General features: G+C 38.7%; 1 long non-coding RNA gene across 2 annotated transcripts; it reads left to right on the top strand.

Moving 5' to 3' along the window:
• The first annotated feature begins 759 nt into the window (after positions 1-759).
• LOC139704341 (uncharacterized) lies at positions 760-11,684 on the top strand. Of its 2 annotated transcripts, XR_011706308.1 has the most exons (3): positions 787-1,269; positions 5,806-5,948; positions 11,369-11,684. It is a non-coding gene; the product is annotated as an uncharacterized lncRNA (long non-coding RNA). The 2 variants fall into 2 exon arrangements; XR_011706307.1 differs by lacking the exon at positions 5,806-5,948 and having other exon boundaries at positions 760-1,269.
• The last annotated feature ends 14,706 nt before the right edge of the window (positions 11,685-26,390 follow it).

The following is a 26,390-nucleotide window of genomic DNA, read 5'->3' on the forward strand; positions in this document are numbered from 1 at the left end:
TGGACTTGTGCACCCTCACTACAGAACTCAAAAACACTTTTTATAAATAATATATACATATATGTCTTCAGACAATGTATAAATTTCTCCTGTGATGTCTTTTCAAGTAACTTATATTACAGGTATGCTTCACAACCTGAAATCCTCTTCACCTCACATTATTATTATTATTATTATTATTATTATTATTATTATTATTAGAGGCCTGTTAATTGCATTAAATGCCTCTGTATGGGGTTCTTTTAAGGCAAAGTTTTCTTCCAATAATAGGACCTAGCCCAGAGAGAAATGTATTGACACTTATAACTGTTTATAAAGTTAAAGCAATTTGTGAATAAATATGTATATATATTTTTATGAAAATGATATGACAATTACTTTAATATATATATTTTTTAATTTTCTATTCTTTGTCTCAAAAAAAAAACAGTTTGAACTTTAAACTCTTTAGCAATGTTCTTATATCCCTTCCCCCCAAAAAGTGACTCACAATTATAATTCAAATTATTGAGACTCATAAATTTTGATCTTTTTTGACCCTTACACTACATACCCAGTCTCCACCACTTTTATTTGTTTATTTATTATTGAGACAGGGTTTACTGATATGCTTAGGACTTTGCCAAGTTTTTGAGTCTGGTCTCTAACTTGAGATCCTCCTGTCTCACCCTTCTAAGCCACAGAGAGTACAGGCATGTACAACCTTGTAGTAGTACCTGACAGGAGTAAACATCAAGGATGAATAAACAGCATGGATCAGCAGAGAAACTTGTTTGGACTTGTTTGGACTTTGCAGTAACTCAGTGACTTTTTTAGTGCTGGTCACAAGATGACCAGAGAGTGTGTCTATGTTAGATAAGTGGATGATGTAACCTTTTTGAGTGTGGATGATGTAACCTTCTAAGTTGTGGTCATAGGATAATAAAGTAGTCAGGCAGTATGCTTATGTTAGATAAGTTAGGTATGAACAACTTGTAAAGTATATAAGCGTGGGGGAAACTCCATGTAATTGCTCACAACTAACTCTCGTCGCCTGAGAGTAAGATCGTACAGTTGTGTGCCAGCCACCTCGTGTATTGCTTTGTGTGGTGTGCGAATAAACCAGCATTTCAAAAGGCAATCGAGTTCGTGCTTGGTGTTCGCGTACGTCGCGGTCCGGGGTCCAGTGCAGATATCCGGAAGGGAACTCCTGGTAACCAGACAAGGCTGAGAAGCTGCTCGTGACAGTTGGCGTAGTCGGCAGGATACGGAAGAAGAGCTCCGGAGCAGGTAAATATAACCCACATGGCAATGCACAATTTCTTCTACTGAAAACCTAGAATGACCGTGATCGTCCGGCGTCTAGGTTGAAGGTGGAATGAAAGGGGAGTGCCCCCACCAAAATCCTTAGGAGGACGGTGGTCCCTGTGCATGGGGTGGCTTAAGGAAAGGATAGAAAATTGGGCACTATATAGCTGGCATCAGGGAATAAGTCAGATACCTTATAAGATAGAAACAAACGGGTTTATTGCTTGGAAAGTTCATATAGCTAAACTGAGGATCCTCTTAAAAATAGCAACATGGGCTTCAAGGAAGTAATAAAAGGATTTAGGCAGAAATGTAGAATAGGAAAAATAAAGCTCGAGCAAAAGGAATTAAAATCTCAATCGCCATGGCGAGGTATTGAAAGAATTGTTCAGGCAAAGATGCCTGAGTTCCAGAAAGGAACCACAGTTGAGGTAACATTAAGTAATCCTCAGACCGTCAAGCCCATAATGGAACGGGCTGACAAGAAAGAAATCCCGGGAATATTATGTAAAATTATAGATGATATAGATGATGACAGGCTAAGAGGCAAAAGGTTAGTAAAAGAAGCCCTTAAAAATGGAAGTAATAACCCATTTTTGAAAGATATATTGAACCAACTGGAAGCTCCTGATAAGGCCAGCATGCCAGTTTCAGTAATTAAAACATCCACACCCGGACGGGGACGCCCAGATGGGTTGGAACAAGTTATTGAAACTAGGGACTTAACTAGACCTGAAATGGTTCAGTTAAGGCAAGATTTTTCACAGAAAGGTCAGACCGACAGAGACTTTTTGTTTACAATTCATAGTAAGGGAGGCGAGTCTATAAGACTCGCAGGCAAGGAGATGCAGGTGGTTAATATCCAGATAGACAATCCGAGTGTTGCGGACACTTTAGCAAAGATTATACAAGAAGAACCTGACAGGGTACGCACACTTTGGGATTGGATTGCAATAGCCTGGGCAGAGGCCATCCCACATATAGATTGGGGTGTCTTTGAAGGCCAGGTACAGTGGAAGAATCCCAGTGAAGGGATTAAGATAGTAAAGAAGTTAGCTATTTTTAGCAAAATTTATAATCAGTTTCAAGGATCCCCTTTAAGTGCTCACTTAACAGCCGCGCTTAGGAGAATAATTATAAAAGGAGCACCAGAACAGCATAGAATGATGTTGGCAACCATGCTAGCTGGAGCCAACACCCTATGGGATGTAGTTGAGTTCTTAAAGCAACATCGAGAATTACAACAAGAGCACAAAATGTCATTTCAAGCTGCAATGTCATTTCAAGCTAAAGCCCGAAACCCAGTCTGTTTTCCAACAAATGGCAACGGAAATATTAAATGCTACCAGACAAATGGGAACAGTCAATGTTTCCAGACAAAAAACTTCCGTTTGGGAGGCCCGTCTGGCCAGCGGAGCCTCCCAAGAAACAGAAATATGTTGGGAAATGGCAAAGACTGGAGAAAGGTGCGACCAGGACAAGCCTGGACACAAGGAAATGTTGCTGTAAACAACAGGCAGATAGGAAGCAGAATGAAGCCACAAAGGCCGGTGCCGCGAGGAAATCAGGTGCAGGGCCAGAGAGGAAGGTTTGGTTTAACAATGCCAAGGTTTGGAACATCCAGATGGCAAAACGGCCGGACACCCGGCCGTTCATACAATTAAAATTTATAGTTGATAATCAAGAATATACAGACTCCTTCCTGATAGATACGGGAAGCGAGGTAACAATAGTCAGAGATGATTTTGTAAATAATAAACCAGCTAAGGAAAAAGTTATAGTACAAGGAGTATCTGGACATAGGGCAGAAATGAGAAAAGAATGGGTAACATTTAAAATATATGATTTGGATTATACAATACAAGTATTGGTAGGCAAAGTTCCACATGGAGTATTAGGAATTCAGGAACTCAGGTTATTATATGGTGAATGGTTACCTTTGAAGAGATTGAAGTGTTTTGAAACAAAAATTTTAAGTCAAGTAAAGATTGATCCAGTAAAATTGCCCCATACTCCACCAGTGTTTACTAAACAGTATCCTATTAAAGGAGGACATGAAGAGATTAGCGCCACAATAAAGGAAATGTTGGAAAAAGATATAATAGAAAAGGCATCATCATTTAAATATAACAGTCCAGTATGGCCTGTTATGAAACCTAATGGCAAGTGGAGATTGACGGTAGACTATAGGAATATAAATAAAGTAACCCCCTCTATGCCAGGTACTCTTCCAGATGTAGAGTCTATTTATGCTCAAATTAGGAATTTTTCACCTACTTGTTTTTGTGCTATAGATTTGAGTGATATGTTTTTCGCTATCCCATTAGATATTAAGAGTAGAGAATTGACTACATTCACTTGGGAATCAGTACAATATAGGTTTAAGAGGTTACCACAAGGATATAAAAATAGCCCAATTATAGCACATGTAACTCTACAAGAAACGTTAAAGGATTTTCAAGATAAAGGAACTACTAAGTTATGGTCATATGTAGATGATATATTAATTGCTGGGAAAGATATGACCGAGTTAAATAAAATAAAGGACGAGGTAGTTACATTATTGAAGTCAAAAGGATGGTCCATCAATCCTGATAAAATTCAGGGTCCAGCCACGTCAGTTAAGTATCTGGGGGTGGTGTGGACTACAGAAGGACCTAAGGTTCCGGATGCAGTGATAAATAAGATTTTGGCTTTACAGTCACCAAAAACCAAGACAGAGGCTCAGCAGGTGATGGGCATTTTGGGATATTGGAGATTACATATTCCATATTTGCAAATGATTCTGGCTCCAATACACAGGGTATGCAGGAAAGCTGCGGACTTTGTATGGGGACCGGAACAGAAAAAGTCACTAGAATTAGCTAAGGAATATGTTAAGACATATACCCAATTGTATGTACCTCAACCTGGTGAAGAAATTATAATTGATATAATATATGCCAATGACTTTGGAAATTGGGGCATATATACTAAAAGTAATAGTCAGACTAAACCAGTTGGGTTTTACTCCAAAAGATTTCCTTTTTCCGAAAACAAATACTCTTTCTTTGAAAAAACAGTGTGGACAGCTTATACGGCGGTACAGAGTCTAGGTTTTGTTTTAACCAATAGAATAGTTACATTAAGAACTCAGATACCAATTTTGGATTGGGTACGAACTAAGGAGGAAGACTTTAGAGGTTTACCCATGGAACAAAAAGTGTTGAAATGGAAATGGTATTTGTTAACTATAATTAATGATGCAACAGTGTCAGGGAATAATAAGACATTAAGGTTATCAGAATTAGTTTTTGCTCAGCCTATAGTAGAAGTACCGGTAGAGGTTAAACAACCAAAGACACAACCTATTGGAAAATGGGGGGCAGTTGCTTCTCATAAAAATGCATGGTTCACAGATGGATCAAGTAAAGTAGTAGGAAATGTCACTAAATGGAAAGCTGTGGCATATCGACCAAGTGATAAAAAGATCTTAGTGAAGGAAGGCTCGGATGCCTCAGCACAGTTAGCAGAACTCTGTGCAGTAAGATTGGCCGTTGAACAATCTATCCATGAAAAGAAAAAGTATATACACGTTTTTTCGGACTCATGGGCAGTTTGTAATGGTATTGCCATATGGTCTGCAAAGTGGAAGGAATCTGATTATAAAATTAATGGAAAAGATGTATGGGGAATACATATTTGGAAATTTCTTGCGGAGGCACCTATACATGTAAAGATAGCGCACGTTGATGCTCACACAGGACGTACAGATGAAATATCTAAATTTAATGATGTGGCAGACAAATTGAGTAAATTTGACTCCGAAGGGCTAAAATTGGTGAATAAGGCCCCTTGGAAAATATTAGATAGAACAGATACAAAGATTCGGTTGAAACGTGACCCAAATTGGCATATAAAACTTCCTGAATTGAATGCTGATATTTCGGATGATGAAATCCGACAATTGCATAAGGAATTAGGACATATTGGAACACATGGAATGTTCCAATGGTTTCAAGGAAGAAATATAAAAGTAACCTGGGGAGCATGCAAGCATGCGATATCTGGATGTGAATTATGCGCATCCTCGGTACAATGTTTCCGGAGGGATCCACCCCATAATAGGCCGTCACCAAGAGGATTTAATGAAAAGGTACAAATTGATTATATTGGTCCTTTGCAGAATGGAAAATATGTGTGTACTATGGTAGATTGTAGTACCGGATTGGGACATGCATGTGCAAGTAGACATGCAGATCAAAGCTCTACTATGAAAACTATTTGGAGCTGGTGTGCAACATATGGATGTCCTTGGAATGTGACTTCTGATCAGGGTTCTCATTTTACTGGTAGAAATATTCAGAAATTAGCTGACGTTTTAGGAATTAATTGGGATTTTCATTTGGCCTATAATCCGCAAGCAGCAGGAAATATTGAAAGGTTCAATGGATTATTAAAGACTAAATTGTGGCAGATAGGACAAGATGTGCCATTTGACAAGGCAATACTGATTGCAGTTTTTGAACTTAATTCTAGGCAAAGACTGCACAGGAGATCACCCTTTGAGGAAACATTCCAAAAGGACATCGATGTGCAGGCAGACGGGGACCCAAACCCAGATAATATAAGACCATATAAGGTGTGGATACGTAACAGAAAAGATAACTCTGTGATTAAAGGTGAGATTGTATCACACGGACAAGGAAATACCCTATGGGTATCAACTGGAAAAGGGGACCTCAGATTAGTAAAAAGCCAAGATGTTGTCACTAGGTAAACGTTTATGTGTTTGGTTTAACATATGCTTTGTTATCCTGATTGTATATTCTTGCTTGTTTTTGGGTGGATATTTTCATTGTAACGAATGGCAGACAGCTCTTTTGAATGGTTCTACTTGTTTTAATCATAAATTGTTGGTACGAGATTTGTTACCCTGTTATGTACTTAATTATACACTATGTTTCTGGTAATGGCACCTAGGACTTTGTTACTTTTGCTATTTTTGCTACTTTTGATAGCCCTGCAGTTCTATTCAGTAATGGGAAATCAAACTACAACTCCCACTACTTTTACTACTACGACTCCATATTATTTTGGTATCAGGAACATTAACCTGACCAAGTATTCTTACAAAGATTGGATCTTCAATTATATTAATTTCACTCATTCACTTCAAGAGTGTAATAATTCTTGTGCAGTAATACCACAATATTGGAGAAGTAACAAATTCCTACAAAATTTTACTGCTATTAGATACCTGTTTTATCATAATTATGCATTTTGCCACCATTATAACAAACACTCCGCACCTAAGGAGTGTGACCATTTTTGGGACATCAATACAGTTGGGGTATATAGCCCAATGTTTAGATCTAGTGCGGATGGAGGATATTCTAATAAATATGAAACTAACCCCCTCCGATGTCATCTGGTACCTGGGATTATGGATATGTGGTCTTATAAGCCACATTTTGTGTATTATTATAGGAAACTTGGAGGCAAACCTTTAGTTAAGAGCTATAATGCTACAGCAGCAGTGCTTAATAATCCAAACCTTACTGTATATACTTTTGAGGAGTCTACAGAAGAGGATGACTTTACATGTATAAAAGCAGCAGAAAAGGATGTTGCATCACTGCCTTTTCAGGTTTGGGTGTCCAACAAACAGAATGATTATAATTTATTCGATTATGAATATGAAGAATATGATTATTCTTCATATGATGATGAAGAAGGAGGTTCTGGTGAATTTACAACTACAACCCCACGAACAACTACGTTGGGGATAAATTTGTTGCCATATAATGATTCTAAGGAAATGTTGGATGAATGGAAGAGATTGCCTAGACATTTACAAGGAGCTAGACCGTTGCCTAGATGGCCGCAAGTTTTAGTTGAACCCTATGGGACATGGTGTCCAAAAGAGTTACAGCAGTATCTAGATTCCATGAGCACTAAACAAAGGAATATGTCTATATATATTGAAGATGTGCAAAGCAGAACTCATTTGAATTATACCCATTATGTTTCTTGTGTAGCGGATTTTCCTAATTTACCTATATATGGAAAGTTCGAGATCCTACAGAATCCTGATAGATCCTTAGAAATACGGAACCAATCTTATCTTACTATAGATAATTGGTGGAAAGTCAATACCTTAGGTACCGCCACCTGGCGATCACCTGTTGTGTTGACCGACCCTTTACCACAGCCATTTACCCATAACTTGGTTAAACCAGTGGCCACGCCTCCTAAATTAAAGGACAAAATCGGGTATGTTTGTATCCGTAGCATTTTTGGAGATATGCTTAACCGAACACAGGGACAAGCATTTATTGGTAGAGTTTGCTTCCCTGTTGATTCAACCTTCCTTAAGTGGTGCCAATATAGATATTATTATAAAATTGGTAATTATTCATCTGTAACTTATAAGATTCACACACAGGCCTGTAGGCTGGGTCCGGCTTACAGGACGACTGGGGTATTACATCCTGAATTTGGAATGTTTAATCACTCTGGATGGCTATTATTTGAAAACAAAACAAGGAGGTATGTCTTTAAAAATGCCAATAATGAATGGGACCTCTCAGAGATTGTGGATAGCCCGAAATTGGGACAAAGAGTACATAGTCCAGGGTTACATGATTATAAATTCACCGTGGACAAATATATTGTTAACCAGACAGTATGGAAAAACTACACACAATATTATAATATATTTAATTGGACATGGTGTTATAATTTTAGCAGACAAAATTGTGTACAGAATCCTCTTCATGCTGTATATTTGAATGCCTCTCATATGCATCTTGAGGTGAATAATACGTGGCATAAGTTTGATAATCAGTCCTGGCAACCTGTATTGGTTGTCACACCTAAGGATATTTTGGAAAAACACTTGTATAATGTTACATTTCTGCAGGTAGATTATACTTATAATGGATCCAAAGGAGAATCTTCAAAGTGGCCTTATTATAAATGCCAAGACTGTACCTTTAAGTTTTATGACAATTTCTTTGGGACTTTGATTCCCGTGTTTAATTTGAGTGATGACAAAATCAGAGTGAATGTCCATAATATGTCAATCCCGATGGGAGTTGATTCTAATTATGTGGACACTAAAAATGTTAGTTTAGCTATGGAAAGATCTATTTGCAGATGGTTTCCACATTCATGGCAATATGTGATTGGTATTCATAGGTCTATTATGCATAATGATTCCACGTACTATGATATCCCTCTTGATGTGAATATAACGGGAAACTTTTCCAAACACTATGGAGGTGGTAACGCTGTATTAGACAATCAGCAGAAACAAACAAGGACTTATACTTTACATCCAACAGTATATTCTCTTGCATTTGTACCACCAGATTTGGATGAAGTTACTTTAGTGAATTACAAAACAGAAACTTACCTGGTAAATGCTGATGACTACTGGTCATTGAAGACTGGGTGCCCTAGAGCACAGCTCTGGGATACTATAATTAGATACCATGTGGATGTAGCAGATAGAAAAACTCTGAAATGGTGGTTGACACAAGGAATGGATTTCTCTACTTGGTCTAGTAAAATATATCCAGGAAAATTACCTTATTACTGGTATATGTTATTACCAGGAAGTGACAATGAATGGAATCTTTATGATATTGTAACACATGATGTTTTACATAATAATACTGATGTGTTTGATGCACATGCAGGTAATCATATTATATATAGTACAAAGATGGATATGCAGAAATGCTACATGGAGCCGACCTCTTTGAATCCTTGTTTAATCGATAGAGGAGGATTTAATGGAACCAAGGGATGGGTTACTGCCCATTTCCCAAGAGCGGTCCTCTTCCCACGTAAGGAAAAGGACGGTAATTTTATGAAGACTTTAGAGGCTCCAGGATTTTTACCTTTATTACATCAGCCAGTTAGATTTTTGATACAACCACAAGTACAGCCAATTGTGTTACGATTGTCTGTTAGTGATTTGTTGAAAGGTGAAACTGTATGTCCTTCTTTTGAGTCTAGTGTGTTGCCAGATTTGTTTTATTCAGTTCAAAGAAATGCAGCAGGACGGAGACCTTTGCAGTTCGCAGCGATTGGCGCTTTCCTGGCCGGAGCAGCTTTGGGGGCAGCGATCGCTGGAGCAATGACGGAGGAACTTCGAGTGGAAATTTCAGCTCTTCGAGGACTTCAGAATAAACAGAACTTTGTTATCTCACAATTATCTAAAAATCTGCACTCCGCATCTTTACTTATGGAAAGACTTTCCGCAGAACAGGAAGTTTTGAAACACCATGTTGATTCACTAAGTAAGGTGATTGAGACTATGGATGCATCATGGAATGTACGTATGAAACAATTGGAGGCAACTCAGGAGTGTGAACATCTGCAAGCAATGATCACCGCGGGATTAGAAGAAATAAGACTGTTATTTAGAACTGGCATAGGCATGGAAACTGCATCAGCTATAACCATATTAGATCCTACAAAGGATTCTTGGTGTGAAACTGGTGTTTGCATGATTAATTTATGGCAAATGTCGACATCTAAGGTTGTAATAGGATATCCAACTAAGGCTATACCGAAGAAAATTGGTAAAGATTGGATAATACCGTTTGATAAGTTTTATTGGTTAAAATGGAACAATATGTCATATTATGTGCCTAGTGAAGCCACTTATGCTATAGGTAAAACAACTATTATAGCATATGATCTTTTCTCAGATGAACCTAGGACTTCTGATATAACTATATCTATGCCTCAGGCTACTTTGTTAGATCTTGGGAATTTTAATATGTTGTCTTGTTATCCTGAACCTTACATGGTTCAACGATGGCAAAACATTTCTTATAGTGATTCTTTGAGTCTGAATGCTGGTTGTCATGTACATACTAATGTCATGATGATGGAACATATGAATCTAACTGTTAAGAAACATCTATTTAGGTCTAAGAATTTTACTGCTACGCAAAACTTACGAGTCCTGACTCAGGTGGTTTATATGTCTAATCATACTTTTGGGTTACATTCTTTTGTACCCCAACCACCTCTGTCAGAAGAATATAAAAAGATGATGAAAGCAACAGAGGCAGCCAAATCCATTTATGCTTCATTAGGAAAGGAAATTGAGACAGTACATAATCAAACTACTGAACTTCTCCAAAGATTTTCAGGTGAAACTCATAAAGTTAAAATGTTAGTTGATTCTGGATACTTGATTCCGCGTGACTTTCAGTATACTTATGATTGTAGTTTTGTAGGTTTCTTTAGAAAATTAGTTCATGCAGATGTTAGTTGCATTATGAGATGGAACCCTTTCCATTGGCTTAAGGAAGGATTGCTATATGTATGTTGTTTTGTATTATTAGTATTATGCATTAAGATTTGTTTAAAGATTAATAAGTCTGCAGGAAAGAAAACTTACATTAAAATGGATAAACTTCAACATTACAGGGACCATGAAGCGAAAGGCACTAAGAAAATTAAATCCAAGAAGGAGAAGGACGAAAAGATCGAGGAATTATTCTGAACAGTTGCACTACGCAAATTGTCATCTTTGCATTGAATTTCATGTAAATACATGGTTTTCATATAGTGCATATACACTGTTTGGTCAGGAACGTTTTTCTTTTTTATGTAGATTAGTAACACTACGTAGTGGACCATGGTGTCCGCTGGATAAACATCTAGAGGGTATTGTACCTTCTTTATGTGTGTTTTTAAATCATGTCTGGAATTGTATTCCTAATATTAATTCGCACTGTGATGTTTATTGTAGACATGATATACATTTGTGTGTTAAGGCTTTATTTGGATTGTTCACTGAAGTGATGAAGTCTGATCATGATTTATTAACCTTACAATCTAATGCAGGTGCTTTTTATGTTAATGGACTTATTTCGCTTAACTATAATAGATCATTATTATTTGGTGATGATTTGTTGTGTAGAATTAATTCACAATGCAGACAAAGGAATACATATGTTCCTAGATCTTTATTTGACATTTGTTTAAGAAACATCTGTAAGCCTTATTTTGTTAAATTGTGGACTTATGTCGATTGTCACCAAAACTTACCCAGACTTGGTTAACGTTATAGAATTTCTTGAGGAACTATGTCTGTGGACCAGATAATCATCAGACGGATATTAGGACGCAAATTGAGGAACGACCTGTTGTTCCGGAAGGATCGCATGACTCCAATTCCGATATTCTCTGAAAAAGATGTTAATTACCCATTTATGATAGTTCACAATTTGGTGATAGATTTATTGCTAGTAAAGGATTTGGATTTGGACCTTTATTTACGATTGAAACAACTTTTCGTTCCGAGAGTGAAAGCTCCCTTCTGCTGTGAGTTTCGTGCTATGCTTTCATCCTTTTCTGCACTCCTGTGTGGTCGGTGGCTGCATGGATGCCGTGGATTGCATCTTCCAATCTGAAGAAGATTGGTTTGGAGGGCCACGACAGCCCATACGTTTCCCTGAGGACGGGCAACTTCCGAATGGACGACCTAAGACAGGGGACCGTACTTGTCGCTTTGATACATCGGCACCATCAGTACCATCGGCGCCTCCGTATCAAGGGGGTGGAATGACAGGAGTAAACATCAAGGATGAATAAACAGCATGGATCAGCAGAGAAACTTGTTTGGACTTGTTTGGACTTTGCAGTAACTCAGTGACTTTTTTAGTGCTGGTCACAAGATGACCAGAGAGTGTGTCTATGTTAGATAAGTGGATGATGTAACCTTTTTGAGTGTGGATGATGTAACCTTCTAAGTTGTGGTCATAGGATAATAAAGTAGTCAGGCAGTATGCTTATGTTAGATAAGTTAGGTATGAACAACTTGTAAAGTATATAAGCGCGGGGGAAACTCCATGTAATTGCTCACAACTAACTCTCGTCACCTGAGAGTAAGATCGTACAGTTGTGTGCCAGCCACCTCGTGTATTGCTTTGTGTGGTGTGCGAATAAACCAGCATTTCAAAAGGCAATCGAGTTCGTGCTTGGTGTTCGCGTACGTCGCGGTCCGGGGTCCAGTGCAGATATCCGGAAGGGAACTCCTGGTAACCAGACAAGGCTGAGAAGCTGCTCGTGACAGTACCCCAAATTATTACTAGTGTATTATGTAGCATTTTTATTTTGGGCTTTAAAAGAACCTTAACAATTTTATCAAAAATATATTTATTAAATGTTATGCTGTTGCCAACATTTTTTACATGTTTTTGTACCCTGAATCCTTATGTTTATTATTTTTTTTTCATTTTTGGTTTGGTGCTGAGTATTGAACCCAAAAGTGCTTTCCACTGATACACATCCACTGTCTTTTTTATGTTATATTTTGAGACAGGCTCTCACTAAGTTTCTTGGAGCCTTGTTAAGTGAATGAGGCTGTCTTCAAACTACCAATTCTCCTGCCTCATTTTCCTGAACTTCTAGTGAAGCCAGATTTAAAGTTAGGTAGTCAGTGTAGTTAGGTAAATCGGGTCTAATATCGAGTGAAATCTAAAATGGAGGCCGTGTGGAGAATGACTCAGGGAAAACACAGGACAACTCATGGAATGTTAATGAAGTCCCGAAAAGGCCCTAGGCCAAAGTCCACCTCAAAGAAATGTTAATGAACAGCCCCCAGCAAAAAGGTGCTGACTCAGAAGTCCTTCCTGACCAGATTACTTCTTTGGCCCACCTGTGTCCCACCCCTCGGGCCTTCCAACCTACATTCCATCACCAAAACTATAAAAAGGGGAAACAACCGCACTTCCACGGATTCCACCTCTTGGGTCCCCTTCTTCCTCCGGGAGAAGTCTTTTCTGCTGTCCTTTAACAAACTTCTAATTTCTACTCTGACCTTGCCTCGGCATGCTTCTTTGGTGTTATTCTTCAACATTGGGGAAGCAAGAACTCGTCACCAGTCAACAGCGGTAACACTAGGATTCCAGGCATGTTTCACCACTCATGACAATTTTACATTATTATAATAGCCATTCCAACAGCACTGTACAGGCTGCAGGAAATTCATTTGATTTATGAATTAAATCCCTGAGGCAAGTTTATGTGAAGTAGCCAGTGTAAAAGTGTTGTGTAAAGATTCCTTGGGAATAAACAGGGATTTTTTTTCTAACCTCTTTTGTGAATGACTGTTGGAAATCATAGTCCATAAAAGTCCTAGAAAAAACAATGCAAATTTATTTGTTTGCAGTTTACAGATATTTGCACATGCCCAGTCACCTTTGCATCTAAAACTTTAAACTTCAGAACATAGTAACTCGAACAAAATTTGTTAAAGTTGAAACAGTGCACAAACAAAAATTTTTAGGAGCAATTTGTAGTTGTGGAGTTATTACTGTGGTCAGCAGAGTTGGGCCAGGGCTCTGGAAGGTCTCACTCAGGGTATTGGTGATTTACTTTATTCTACATTATTACACCCACAATACAATACTCCCAGCAATAGTAATTGAGAAAATATGCTGATAATGTCTTGAGCTAAACTGGCACCTTTGATATTTGCCTACTTCCCTGCACTGATCCCAGCTGAGTAATTAACATGCAACCAGAATGTGAATAGGGTATTTCCTGGGCCTATTGTTTTGGGGTCAGCTGCTCCATTAGTGTGTGGGGGGGTCTGAAACCAGGCTGGTGCAAGTATTTTTGTATATGTTCCTTTGCTCTGGCTGAGATCTATCATTTTAAATGACAAAAGATTTAGAGTAATGTGTTTGGACTTATTTTTCATACACTTCACAGTTTACATCAAGAAGAAATGCCGCAGTCTGTCTGGGCACAAAGCCTTGTAGGTTCAAACAGCAACACTTTATTTCAACTCTCCACAAGCATTACACACGTGCTTTTTGGCCAACACCACTCACATGGCCCTTCCAGCAACCCCCCACACTGGAAATCCCTCCTCCGGCACTTCCCCAATCAATGGGCACTCTCCGGGAATCCCCAGGAGAACTCCAAAGTAGAGCAAGAACTTCAAAGCAGGCGCCCAAGGCAGCAAGAGCCACAACATTGCCTGACAGGAAAGGTCAAATATACAATGCAATCAATCCAGCATCATAGCAATTGGATATAGCTTAACTCAAATCATCATCTCAATGGTTCCCTGGCATAACCTTTCAAACATTCCCTGTCACCTTTCAAACATTCCCTCTGGCAAATGCCAGGCATCATTCTGACTGGCTGTGGCTCTCAACAAAGAAACAACAGCTAGAATTTATCTCAACACCCCTTTACATACAAAATATAGGTTGTCATTGAATATGTTGGAAGTTTAATCAAGGTTTATTAATTAGAGAACAGGCTGATCTAGAGAGAATGTAAAGTACCATCAAGTGCTATGTTTTCAAAACAAAAAGAAATGTGAGATATATAGACATGCAGAAGAATTTTTTAAATTTTTCTTTGTTTATGTTATTTCATTTTTAAATAGAAAGCAAATAGAGGAAAAAGGAGACCAAGGTGGGAAATATAATTACTGGCAGGACTATGAAACATTAAAAAATAGAATCTAGATTTCAGAAAAGAAAGATTTGACATATTGTGTTTGGAGATGTGGATGGCATGAGTGTCCATGATAAGAATGTTGTAAGCTTCTGAAAGAAAATTGATGTGGTGAAAGAAGCTTATGTAACCCAGATCCTTACTTAAGCCATTTTCTGCCCCCCAAATAAGCCATGCTAGGTAAACCACTGCTTGACTCTACTGCTGAATACTGAATAAAGAAAAGATTGCCAATGAGAGGTTTGCTTCATACCTTCCACCTTTGTCATGTTTGTGTCATTTATGCTATTGTTAATCAATCCAAAATTATACAAACAGTAATGACATTTCAGCCCCTTTGAAATTTGTCAGTGAATTCCTGACCACTTTGATGGAGGCTCACAGCAGGCCTATCAGGTGCCCTGGAGAAGACTTGGACCTGAATGGCAGCATTAGAACCTTATTTTCCTCCTTCTGAAATAAATCAATATTTTGAGATGACTTTCTGGCTGGAGGCAGAAAACAGGAATCATTTCAGAAGAATTGAGTCAGCTCAGAAATGAGTCAAACCTAGCTGGGCACTGGGCTCAGTAGTTGACTGGTCACAAATATCTGCAGTGGCCTCATGATTGGCAGCCTTGCACAAAGAAAGATCAACCTTGGTGCTTTCCCAGTTTCCAGGTAAGTCACATGGATCCCAGGCATTGGGCACTCATCTGCCTTCCTAAAAAACCTGCAAAGCCACTATCCAGTTGTTCATTCTTAATAGTTGCTGAACACTCTGTGCTTTCCAAGGCGAATAAATCAATAAATAACAGCATCATGACTGCTCACCCCAGCCTGCTTGTTTTTATGCAAACAGAGTTGATCTGTTTCAAAACAAGCTAAGTGGGGCTGGGATCCTGGCTCAGTGGTAGAGCACTTACCTAGCATGTGTGAGGTCCTGGTTTCGATCCTCAGCATCATATTAGATAAATAAGTAAATGTATTGTGTTCATCCACAACTAAAAATTATTTTTAAAAAATAGGCTAAGTGTTCTGTCTTGCTCCCCAAGTGGTGCAAAAAGTCACATAATCATGAAGAGGGACTCAAGGAAGACGCAGGCATGGGGAGCCAGCAGGAAGAAGTCCACAGCTGAGGAGGGTCTGACTCCTGGTGCTCAGGAATTTCTAGAGGGAAGAAAAGGAACCCAGCCCCTCTCTGTTAACCGTGCCCCGGGCAGCGGCGGCTGGGTCCCCTGTCAGCCGAACTGGACGTGTTTATAGAGGGTTTCTCGAGGTCCCCAGTCCTGCGAAGGCAGTGTCCCCCTCTTGGTCTTTCTTCTTCTTTTAGTTCACTTGGGTCTAGGGTGGGCACCAGGCGAGCAAGTTGCCTCCAGAGTCGGAGCTCGCCCACACCAGGGCAGGAGGATAGGCCCGAGGGCAGCAGAGCCTGGCAGCAGGGGAAGCTAGAGCTCCCAGTCCCCTTTGTGGAGATGGCAGGAGGCCTGTATTGACTGCAGGCTGTGCTCTGGGTTCCATGCACCAGGCCTCGTCCCCGGATCGCTGGGCTCTGCAGGTTCCAGGGCTTGGTGGTGTCTCTGGCACTCTGTTCTAGGGCTCTTACTTGTCGCTCTCCATCACTGTGAAGGGACCAGTGTTGGAGCCCGCTTTCCTGAGGCTGTGGGTGCCGCCTGCTGTGTGCCCTGTAGTCCAGGCTGCCCAGGTTTTGGAAAGGACCAGAGTGCAGCATCTGCTCCATGACCCTGAAAGTGCCTCATTGGGGAAACCGACTCCAGTATGGAGCTCCTGGTCCTGAAGGGATCTCAGGGGACATTTGAGTTGGGGCATGGCTTGCAGAATGTGGGTCTTGGGAGGAGTTGGCAGACCTTAGCCAGACGACAGGAAAGAAGCCCCCCAGTTTACTCTCTGGGCTGGTTGCCAGGCACTGTCAGGTAGAGCCACCTGGGGCCACCTGTGGGAGATCAAAAGAATGAAAACAACACCTCCAGTCCCAGGATGGCAGAGTCTAACAGAGGGGCATTTTCTAAAAGATGAAGAGATGGAAAATGATCAAAACTAGTATATTTTAAAGTTGAAATGAAAGCTTGCAAAATTTTGGGACCATATTTTTGTGTACTTTGTGCCTAAAGAAATATTAGGTCATTGACTCCCTTCTACTTTTTTAGTTTTTGTTTTTATTTTATTTTAGCAAGGAATCAGTTTTGCCAGCATTTTCCTCAGGAGCTGAGCATTACCCACAGCAGGGAAGACAAACTTATAATTCTCAGGTTGATTTTGACTTCAAGTCTGGGATCTAGCACTTCTAAGTGTAGAGGAAAATCATTTCTTGCTGTATTTTACATGTGTGATTCCTTCCCTTATCCTCAAGGACCCAGTGATATTTGTTTATTGGTTTCATAAGCATCTATTTAAATGTAGTTTTTGTATGAAATACTCCCAGTTGCCACAGGGTGTAGTTTTTCAGAGAAAGCTACTAGTGGCTTCACTTTCCAAGAATGTAAGTCATTTCCTTTCTTTGATTTCAGGGAGTTGATATTACACAGCATCTGAACTTTGTGGGGACAATTTTCCATAGTACATCTGTCATTAAAAAGGCTTTTGGGTTTCCTTCCTAAGAGCAGTGCATAAATTTAAGCCAAGCAATGTTAAAGGTTAAGAAGTTTTTCAGCATCTAGAGTATTATAAGACTACTGTAGAAATAAATTTTAACAACCAAGACCTACTAAAAACCACCTCCAGATGGTACCCAGATAAGCTTATCATTCATGCAAATGATCATTGGTCAGTTGCTTTGTAGCTGCAACTTCAGAAAGCATATGTACTGAAGCCATACTAATATTATTTTAATCATCTAGAATACATATGCAACTAAATCTGTTACAGACTCATCATTGTGCTGCTGTTAACAAAATGTGATTATGCAACTCAATATTATATATCTGATATTTTTTTTTCATTCACTAGAAATAGATGCTTCATTCTATGACTTAAGGCTTGTGTTGTATGCTCTCTCAAAGCAATTATCTGCATCTTAGTCACCATGGATGAATTTAAAAAAAGAAAAAAAAAAGTACCTCATCCTTGGGAGTAGTTTTAAAAAAGAAAAAAAAAAGTACCTCATCCTTGGGAGTAGAGTTACAGGAATGCACCATTAGGTGAGTTTGTATACTCAACTTTAAGAATGTTACCAAATAGCCATGTACATGGTCATGCACTTCAATACCGGTGATACAGGATTCTGATGCTTGAGGATCAAAAGTTTGAGATTAGCCTTGACAACTGAGAAAAGCCCTGTCATAAAACAAAGAAGAAAAAGATCTTGGAGTATAACTCAGTGATAGAGGAGTTATGAGTTCAGTTCTTCATATTGCTAACTAAGTTAGAAATATGAAACAAAAATATGATTAAAATTAATACTATTAATATTTTATTATATAGACTTCTCTCTAGCTGTAAATTCATCATAATTTTGCACAGGCATTGAAACCAATGTTCTAAGAGAAAGCACAGAAATTTTACAGGATGAATTATATTTTCAAATTAAATCAAGTTTTGAACTGTAACAAATTGTATAGATAAAATGAGAATCAACAGACTCCTGATTAAAATAATATTTCCTCATTATGTATCAAAACAAGTCCAATGTTTAAATATTAGGAAATAGGACACCATTTAAGATGGGATGATTTTAACAGCTGTCTTTCTGTTTGACATCCCAATTCTGCCTTTATATGAACTGAAAAGAACCGGTATGGTGATGTGTTTCTGTAATTTCAGTGACTCAGGAGATTTACGCAGGGAGATTTCACATTCAAGGACAGCTTCAGCAACTGAGTAAATACTAAAGCAAACAGGGCTGGGGATGTGGCTCAAGTGGTAGTGAGCTCACCTGGCATGCGTGCAGCCCAGGTTCGATCCTCAGCACCACATACAAACAAAGATGTTGTGTCAGCCAAAAACTAACTAACTAACTAAATAAATAAATATTAAAAAAAAATACTAAAGCAAGCAAACAAACAAACTAAGTCAGGACTGTGTTGGGCAAGGTGCACACAACCATAATCCCAGAAGGATAGGAAAATGAGGCAAGAAGATGGTAAATTCAAAGTCACCCTCAGCCAAAGTGAGACCCTAGAAAACTCAGTGAGACTCTGTCTCTAAGTATAATACAAAATACGGCTGGGGATGTGGCCCAGGGTTAAGTGCCCCTGGCTTCAATCCCTGGTACAAAAAATAAAATAAAATAAAATAAAATGGGGCTGGAGGTGTGACTTTTTGCTAAAATGCCCCTGGGTAAGATCTCTGGTACAAAAGAAACAAAAATTCTGCTCTTTTGAATAAGTGTCTGCTGTGCCCCTCCCCTGACTCAGGCAATGGCAAGGCCCTACTGAGGTGGATGGTGCAAGGTGTCCATCCTCTGGAGGAGCACAGTATATTTCTGGGAATGGGCTGATTTGTTTTTGTATTCCTTTAATAAGTATAGTTGCGATTTCTCATATGACCATTAAGTATGAAGGAAAAAACATGACTTTCCCAATTAATGCAACTACTTCTAAAGAATAGATCTGTTTGCTCTAAATGCAATGATTCAGCTGTGGAGCGTAAATTGTTAATGTCTCATGAAAAACTCCCTGTATTCCTGTCAAGGAAGTTTTTGAAAAATTAAATTAATATCTAGAGAAGAAAAAATTAATCTTAAGAAGACAGATTAGTGCTTAGTACTGGGCAACTTGTTCTTGTTCCTGTGCACAATGGTTTGTGCTCTTACTCTTGTTTGATTAAAATTAATAACAAGTCAACCACTTGCCGTAACCATGGCACCAGTTCCAGTCAGTAAGTCAAGAAAGAATAGTCAGGGTATAGGCCCATAGTTTGAGACATTTCTAACTATTATTAAAAGTTAACTAAGCAGAAACAGCTCAAAGCAAAACGCGAACTGAAAGTACAAATGCTTGCTTATGCATAAGCCAAGATACATTCTTCTATTCTAATTGTAGCTACATAATATTTTGTTTCTTTGAATAATGATTCCTCTTTTGTAACTACAAAGTACTGTGAGCCTGCCAAAATGAAAAATGTATATGATCAACTTCACAAGTAAAGATTGGGATCAACACCTTCACTTTGGTGTCTGTGTTGTTTTTCCACCCCTCTTTCGCCGACTCCTCACCATCCGTTCATCTCCTGAGACCCCCTGTTGGAGCTGGTCTCCAACAAGTGTCACTATCTAACATCCAAGAGAATATGAAAATATTGATAACTCATGTAACCTAGAGGAGGTGAGTTTTGGCATTGAGATAAGGTTAAGTTGAACCTCAATTCCAGTAAAGTTACTTAGCAAATATTCTTGTGAGACTTAGCAAATATTCTTTCACACTGAATACCTATGTGAACCTCATCTATTATAAAAGGTACACTAATCATAAATGCCAACATGTAACAATTCTTCAGCTTCATTTATATACAGAAAGTAGATGATATGTTTTTACTCCTACTCTAGAAAAATGTAGAATGTGTTTCCAAAACTTTGAATATGGTCTCTTATTATTTTTTATGAATTATATAATGCTGTTTGCTATGAAAGAGTATTAGTCAGGTATCTGGTCAAGAAACATTTGAATGTTTTTGTTTTTGCTTTCAGAACACTGTTACCTCCATGAGAACAAGCCCACAATACTTTTTTAATCATGAGTTATTTGGGGAAAAAATATCAGGGTGTTTTATTGACAGCCAGATTACACTCTAAAGTTCAGTGTATTTACCAACCATCAGCTAATCATATGCAGCAAAGATTCCAGGTGAACTGAGCCTAAATTGATGACCATCCAAAATATGAGCTAATAAGTTTTAGAATGAGTTAATTAGTGACAGATAATTAGTTAATTTATTCACTATAGGCTGGATGCCAAGATTCAATCACATGATGTGCAGAGGTTGTATGAAAAACAGCAGTCATCTTATAGACAGTGATTTATTTTTTCTTCATTAAAATTTTGTTGATTCTCTTAATAAACTGTATTGAACTATAGAAAAATATTTATAGATATATATGCCTTTAATTGTGAAAATATTCTCCCACTACCTTATAAATTTGGTTGAATATTAGCACAATTATAAAAGCCAAATATCTCAATCCTGCCTCTAGGGTCAAGGTAAAATTGCAAATAAGTTTCCCTTTAATGTATTTATATTATAGAGTCTGGGCTGCTGAAATATCTGAAGACCTGGCACCATCCACCTCCTGTGACATCAATTCTTTATGTTTACCATGTGGGATCTGAAATGGGAATGAATCTGTTCTTAGAATCTAGTGAGAAATAATGCCCACATTTGTACAGTTCTGGGTTGGAGCTGCCAGCTGTCTCAATGTGCACTGTCTCTCCTGTTCTTTGGCCCTGTTGAGAATATGTCCAGGAAGTGTATTCCATCACCTAGGACATAAAAATGAGTGGTTCAGGCCTTTCATCTTGCTGATGTCAATGAATCCATAGCTCTCAATGTGAAATTTGGATACAGTAAACTGAGATATGCCTGAGACTTCAGGTAAATAGTGAATATTAAGATGGTTTTCCAAAAGTGCATGTATGTATTAATAAATTCATAGTGTCAATCCGTGATAATATATTGAATATAGAGTTTTTAGTTACAATTTGTTTAAGCTCTTATTTTCTTCTTCTCCTTCTCCTCCTTTTCCTCCTCCTCCTCCTTTTTTTTTTCATTTAAGGACAGGGTCTTACTGAGTTTCTTAGTGCCTTACTTTTTGCTGAAGGTAACATTGAACTCACAGTTCTCCTGCAACCACCTCCTGAGCCACTTGGATTACAGGTGTATGTCACTGTGCCTAACTTTTGTTTTTCATTTTTAATTTGAATAGAAAAACTTTAAAATTATACTTGTGAGTCTCTTTTTAGGGGTGAGAGATATCGGGACCTTGATGCCTAAGGAAATTGCTAGTGAGTTTAAACCTCAAGCTGCTTTTCATAAAATCAGTGAACAGAAAAGTGAAATAAAAATTTAAACTAACTGTGATATCATTTCCATAAATAAAAATATATACATATTTATTCACAAATTGCTTTAACCTTATATACAGTGATAAGTGTCAATGCACTTCTGTCTGGGTTAGGTCCTACTATTGGAAGGAAATTCTCCCTCAAAGTAAGTCAACCCAAGGCATTTAATGCAATTCACAGCCACTCAAAATAATAATAATAAGAAGAAGGGTAGGGGGATTCTAGAATTGTGATGCACACCTGTAATATAAGTTACTTGAAAAAGCATCAAAGGAAAAATTTATACTCTCTCTCTCTCTCTCTCTCTCTCTCTATATATATATATATATATATATATATATATATATATATATATACTTGTGTACCCTCACTACTTGTATATATATATATATATATACAAGTAGTGAGGGTACACAAGTCTAAGACACAGTCCTTTTTTTCTTGAATTTTTATTTGTTGCTGTAGATGGATATAATATCATTATTAGTTTGTTTCTTTGTTGTTTTTTTAATGTTCTGCTGAGTGTTCAACCCAGTACCTCACACATAATAGAAAAGCACTGTACCAGAAGATTCTGACCCTTTTTTTCTTTAATATTGAGGGCCTGCTATACTCTTAATTGTTGGACTCGGAAGTTTTAGGTGTGCTTCTTTTCACATTTTGACACCATTGTCAGCAGATCCAAGATCTTAAATTAGATAGTCCTTAATACAAAGTTTCTCATTTTGACTTCTTAGTTAAAGATTAGTTTCCAAGTATAGGTAGATGCAAACTATTATTGAATTAAATAGTTTTTATTTTAGTTTCTTTACAAAAGTCTTTTTTTTTTTTTCTTTTCTTAGGTCACTATGTTCTCAGGTTAGAATATTAACAGGAGATGCTTTCAGTTCATGGGAAATATATATTTTTTTTAAATAACAAAAAAGAATTCGTTGAATGAATACTAATGATTTTAATGGAGGAAAAAATGATTTGTTGAGGGACCGATGACTGGAGCCAGTCACCGCGCCTTCCCCAGGGGCTGCGAGGGCGGATGGGAAGTAGGCGGGGGCTCTGGGTCCCCACCCCCGGCTGTGAGTGCCCACGCGGAGCCCCGAGGAGCTGAGCGCCCCCAAGAGGGCTGTTTCTGGGTGCGAGCACCGCTGCCCGAGTGTGCGGAAAAGGGGAGTTGCTGCCTGGAGGTGCCATGGAGCTGGGAAGTTGGGGTTTGGGGTGGGGAGGGCGGGAAGCGGCGGGGGAGAAGCGGAGTCCCCGGAGAGAAAGGAGGCGCTCCAGCGCCTTGGGAGAACTCGGGAGACGAGTCCTGGAGCGCGAGGCGGGGGGAGGCTGCAGCCCCCGGTGCAGGCCAGAGGTGAGCGCCGAGGCGGGTGGGGGGGGGGGCACAGGCGCGGCCCCCACTGCAGAAGCGAGCGCCTGCCGCCCAGACTGGTGCGGGGTTGGAGACAGCCTAGGCTCCAGCTCTCCCCAGGGCGGCCAGGGGAGGCAGGACTCGGGAAGTGCTGGGGGTGTGTGAAGGTGAAGCGGAGTGTCAGAGGCAACCCCCGGCTGAGCCTCTAGGAGGAGAAGGAGGAGGACGGGAGCCCCGCCCCGCAGGCAGCCGCCCTTGTCCGCGCGAGGGGCGGGGACAAGGGCCGCTGCACGACACGGGCTGACAGGAAGGAGCTGCAGCAGGCAGGGCGGTGGAGGCTCTGGCAGAGCAGGCCAGTCTGCGGATGGGAGCCAGGCCAGCAGCGGTGGGGGCTGGAGCCGGGGGCGGGGAGCTGGAGCCAGGGCCTCAGAGGCGCCAATCTCGCTCCCCCATGACTTAACTTTCTGGGTGGACATGTGTGCCAGAGGTGCGCTGGGGCCAGCTGGGGCAGGAGGAGTCCACCCATATTTCAGCTCAAAATTGTATTCATGGAGTTCTTGATGTCTAAAAAATTTTGCTTTATGAAAAGAACCAACTACTCTCAACTTTTATTCATTGTAATTAAATTATTCCTTTGTACATGGAATAAAAAAAGAAATTATTAAATTTATTTGAAGACATCCGAATAACATTTGGTTATGCAGTCTGCCTATTTTAATATGACTTGCAAAATTGAAAACTGCAGAGGAATTCAAAGTCAATAGAAAAATCTCTAAACTTTTTTAAGGACATTCATCTCAAAATGTGGTTTAAAATTAGGCACTTCACCATCTGACACAGGAAGAGAAAGATAAGAAACCAAATAAAATACTGCAAAGTCTGACAGAAACTCTCTTTCCAAAATTAGACTTATTAATCTTCACATGAGAGACTCCATTTTCTACAGAGGGCTTATTTTTTAATATACATGACCCCCTCTCCTCCCCAGTAAACTTAGAAAATTACACTGGTTTCTTGGGGCTTCTGCCCAAGTTTCTTCCTTATGAACCACTGACATTTCTGCAAACCTCCTCTAAATATTGTGAGAGATAGAAGTGGCTTTTTATTTGGAAAAGTAATTGTGATTTAGGATTATCAGTGAAACCCCTTGGGGCTTTATTGAATCATGTCAACAGCTGTCAGTAATAATATGTACTTTGCTGGCCACAACATAATGTATTGATATGTATAAAACAATGTTATAAACTGGAAAAAAATATTTTTTTTTATAATTTATATGCAGTCTTATGAATAATACAGAGATCTTTGTGAGCATTATGGTGCTGTAGATAATAAATTTGCCCTGTTCTCTGGCCTGCCAAGAGAGTTGTAAAGCAGAATATATTGGTTCACCTTTGTGATAATAAGCAATTTTAGTATGTCAGTAGGTTCTAGCTACATTTACTTCTGAGGTCTTAAAGAATAGTGTGCTCTAAATGGTTCTTGGAGTGTTTATACTGGCTCTGACTCTCCTGGGTAATGTTTCAGTGAGTGATAGGATCAGATAACAAGTGGCACTATTTCTCAAGTATTGATATTGTGATATCTCCTGTAGTTTTATTGCCTGGAGTAGCTGATTTTTTCTTAACTGGATCTGTTTTAGTTGTTTGTATGTATTTTTAATATGATTTTTTAAAAGTGGTTTATAGACTTGTGTACATTTTCTAAGTGATATCACCCTTCTTTCTCAGTTATTTTTGCATGGATCAGGAATCAATAAGTCCTTACTGTTCTTGTTTTATCTTCTTGACAAAATACAGACACCCTTATAGGAAATGTTTCTCTTGAAACTGAAATAGCGATCAATTCATCACCTCTTCATGTGTTCCAAATGGTAACAAGACATCTGCATTGGTAGCAAATCATAATTGATTATATAAATTTAATTTAGAGTAATATGTTTACATAAACTTTGTGAGAATAGCCAAGCTTTCTGTGTTTATTAATTTCTCCTACAATAACAGTAAGGGTGGTGATTTTTGCATAGGAAGAAAAACTCTGATATTCAATCATTCTTTTGGCTGATAACATACAACTGAATTTTCAACATGTTGTAATTTCCTCACAGGATAACAAAGAAGAAATAAATTTATAAGCAGCACTTTATTGAAGGTAATAGCTTTTCTACAAGGGGTGAAACATTTCATTTTGTTCTTATTTTCTTAAAAAAGGCATAGACTGAGAAATACTTTCTGAGAAAGTATTTAAGCACTTTATTTATTTATATACATTTTTGGATGTTGATGGGTCTTTATTTTGTTTATTTTGTTTATATGCAGTGCTTAGATGAAACCCTGTGCCTCAAACATGCTAAGAAAGTGTTCTACCATTGAGTCACAATCCCAGCTCCAGGCACAAACACAGGTCTGTCAGCTCTTTCTTGATGTGTAGAATTTCTCACCCATGCCTCTGCTGTCTTGATCTAAGTATCCATACATTTACTTCACACTGATACAGTGATTTGATGCACATACACAATACCATTTACTGCAACAAAACAGCATGGTTTATAACTTAAATCAATTTTAAGCATTCAAGCTAATTAGAGTCATAAAGCTATAAGAATACGGCCTTTTAATCCACTGGTATATTAACCTATTTAAGATGGTTGGGCTTTTTATACAAAAAATCCTGAAGTAGTCCTGAAGAATATTTGGATTGAAACAGGTGAAAAATAATGGTTGAGGCCCACTGCTCTTTTGTGTTTCACTAATATTAATGCCGAGACCATTAGGAGCAGCACACTAGCTGAGCTGAATAAAGATGGCCAATTTCAAAGAAAATCATATTTTATATAATACAGGACCTTTTAGATCACATCAGGTTGACTCCTTTGGAAAGCAAATGTGTAAGCCATGCAGCTCACAAGACATGACATGGCTCATCCACATTCCGCATGGCTTGTGAGGCCTCTGTTTGGCAGCAGAAGACCCTCAACACTGGCTCTCACAAAAGAGATTCCTGCAGTCCAATATTGGGATTAGAAAATTGTAGTAAACTATGGTGAAAGCAATTTTGAAGACAGATGCCTTCTGTTTGTTTCCAGAAAAAAGACAGTAAGGAAAATATGAGTGAAACAGTCCTTTTCCATGAACTCCTATTTGTTTTGCTTTGTGAGCATACCCTATAGAAGAAAATAGAATTCTGACTGTGAGGGGAAATCTGGACCTCCAGTGATTGTTTTTTTTTTTTCCCCTTTTTTTTTTTAATCTTTTTATTGTTGGCTGTTCAAA

The sequence above is a fragment of the Marmota flaviventris genome, unplaced genomic scaffold (assembly GCF_047511675.1).
Source record: "Marmota flaviventris isolate mMarFla1 unplaced genomic scaffold, mMarFla1.hap1 Scaffold_54, whole genome shotgun sequence".
Taxonomy (NCBI): domain Eukaryota; kingdom Metazoa; phylum Chordata; class Mammalia; order Rodentia; family Sciuridae; genus Marmota; species Marmota flaviventris.